This window comes from Juglans microcarpa x Juglans regia, chromosome 5D (assembly GCF_004785595.1).
Source record: "Juglans microcarpa x Juglans regia isolate MS1-56 chromosome 5D, Jm3101_v1.0, whole genome shotgun sequence".
NCBI lineage: Eukaryota > Viridiplantae > Streptophyta > Magnoliopsida > Fagales > Juglandaceae > Juglans > Juglans microcarpa x Juglans regia.
Genome location: NC_054602.1, coordinates 33,098,343 through 33,101,574, shown reverse-complemented (window position 1 = coordinate 33,101,574; position 3,232 = coordinate 33,098,343).

The window sequence follows — 3,232 nt, the reverse complement described above, 5'->3', positions numbered from 1 at the left end:
GTTACCAAATAAGTACACAAGTTGCTTCCATTGCCTGAATCATTTTTTCATATTTATTTTCACAACCCAATCTTAAGTATAGCACGAGAGGCCAGTGCTGTGGGGAGGAAAAAGCTGCACACATTCGATCGATTTCGGGATTTTGGGACAGAGGTCGATTTTCGAATTTTGGCTCACATTGGGCTTCATAGAGAGAAGCGACTAAGGAGATTAGTGCTCGCGGATCATCAAGTCTTAGGCAAGCTAGGGACGAAGGCACAGAAGATTCACGAAGAAGAGGAGACAAACCCCATTGGGGAGGAAGACGTGAAAGGGAAGATGTTGGGGCGAGAAAGAAGAGCCAGTTCATTTGTTAGTGAACCTGATTTGACACATCAGGCGTGGAGTGTAAATTAGATAAACCGGCTAATGAGAAGAATTTCTCTCTCTCTCTCTCTCTCTCTCTCTATATATATATATGTGTGTGTGTGTGCATGAGTCATTTCTGGTCAACAAAACCCTAAAAAAGGGCATGATCCAAGCAATACTTGAGAGATCTCTGGACCCCTTACAAGATGTAAGAGCAAGTTATAGTAAACATACAAGAAGGTCTTCCGATTCAAAAATCAATGAAAAAGCTGGAAACATCGATCTCCAAGGAAAAATATGAGAGATTTTTCAATTGTAGACATTAGAGGTTCAACTTGGAAGACTCCCAGTTGGCCTCTGACGGCCTCTTTCTTGTTTTTGATCTATGAAAATTTTCCCTGGGCTATGTTACTCATCATCAGACACCACACAACATATCATACATATTTAAAATTTTATTTATATTTTTTTTTATTTCATTCTTACTAAACTAATTAAGTTGTTCTACATATCATCCATATACCACATACTTGTTATGGGAAAAAGGAAAACATAAATTAAAAGAAGTGTGATGTGTGGAGATGCTAGGGGACACATGAAACTCTAGATTTGTTTGGTATCGAGTACTTGAAGTTTAATTCAAGAAAAATTTTACTCATCATCCTTACACCACACATATGTTTTTATTATTTTTCCTTAACAAATGTGTGACACAAAGATCATGATGAGTAGAAGAACTCTTAATTCAACGTTTCCTACCTTAGGTACTGTTGGCTTAATCACGAGTGTTTTTTTCAATACCGAATATATTGCACCCACATCTCGCGGCTTCCTAATGTGCTTTATGCGGATTAGTCATTAATTGGCTTAAATTAAGAAGATGAAACATGCAAAAGGAAGAAACTTGATTTCCTATGTATTCTTGGAGGTTGTAAAAAGAGATTGATTTTTTTTTTCTTTTGTATATTCTGATAAGAGGGAAAATGGGAAGACTCGATTGTATGAAGAGAATTCTAGAAGCTTGTATTATATCATCAAAAAAGTAAAGTACAGGAATATATGTAGTAGAGTAACTAATGTACACCATAACTAGTGTGCACGTGATACATATAATTACAAATAATCATTATCAAATAGACTGGTAATAGCCCCCATCCAGCTGAAATGTATAAGTTAAGAACACCCCGCTTGCTAAGAAAAGTATGAAATCTATCTGAGGCCAAAGGCTTGGTGAAGAAATCAGCTAATTAATGTTCAGAAGAAACATGAAGAGTCACTACAGCTCCAGCTTGAACCATATCCCTGACTAAATGACAATCAGTTTCAATATGCTTAGTTATTTCATGAAAAGCTGGGTTAATAGCAATATGAATGGCCGCTTGACTATCGAAATACAACACAGAATGAGAAGGGAGTAAAATGCCAAAATCAGCAAACAGAGAAATAAGCCATTTAATGTCACAACAAGTAGAAGCCATTGAACGATACTCAGCTTCAGCAAATGAGCAGGAGATAGTTACTTGCTTCTTAGACTTCCATGATATTAAAGAATCTCCACTGAAAAGGCAAAATTCAATAACAGATCTTTGAGAATCAGGACATGTGGCCCAATCTGAGTCACAAAAATCTCGCAGCTGCAGAGAAGATGATCTGGTAAAGAATAATCCTTGACCTGTAATAGCTTTAATGTATCTGACCACCTTAACAACAACATCATAATGTGACTATCAAGATTGATAAAAAAACTGACTCAAAGTATTAACAGAATAAGATAGGTTAGGTTGAGTAAGTGTCAAATAAAGAAGATGACCAAACCTTTTGTAAGAAGCTGCGTCAGCAAGCAAAGGGACCTGCAGAATCTATTTTGGAGAGTCGTAAGTTCTTATCCATAGGACAATTAGCAGGCTTAGCAGCTAAAAGACCTGAATCAGAAACAATTTCAAGAGCATATTTTTTTTGAGAATGAGATACGCCTTTAACAGACCTTGCAACTTCAAGACCCAAAAAATACCTTAAGGCTCCCAAGATTTTTCAACTTAAAATGTAAATGGAGGGAAGCCTTAAGATCAACAATAGTTTGTGAATTATTGGAAGCAATAACAATGTCATCAACATAAACCAATAATGCCACAGAAGAATCACCAGACTGCTTTGTAAACAAAGACTAATTAGGTTTAGACTGATAAAAACCATAGGTGACCAAAGTTGAAGAAAACTTAGAGAACCACTTACAAGAGGTTTGCTTTAAGCCATACAAAGACTTGATTAGCTTGCAAACTCAAGAATCTCCAGGTTTAGAAAAACTAGGAGGCAGTTTCATGTAAACTTCTTCATCTAAATTTCCATGAAGGAATGCATTGTTTACATCCAATTGATGTAATTCCCAGTTATAAATGGCAGCCAAAGCAAGGAAATAATAAACAATAGTCAGCTTTGCAACAGGAGAAAAAGTATCAGAGTAATCAATTCCCTCACGTTGAGTATAACCTTTGGCAACTAACCGATCCTTATATCTTTCTAAAGTGCCATAAGATTTCAACTTGCTTGTAAAGCCACTTACAACCAATATACTGCTTGCCAGGAGCTAACTCAATTAAAATCCAAGTTTTATTAGCTTCAAGGGCATTGATTTCAGCTGTCATTGCATCCCTCCAATGAGGATATGCGATGGCTTGATGAAAGTATTTAGGTTCATAGAGAGATTCAACTGATGAACAGAAATATTTATATGATGAAGAGAATTTGAACTATGAAAAATATGAAGAAATGGGATAAAGGGTACTTGAATTGGAGGAACCATCAACTAGAGGAGAAGTGGGAGTAACTTTATTATTAGAGATAGAAGAAAAAAGGGACAGAGAACCAATCATATGATCGGTTGCTC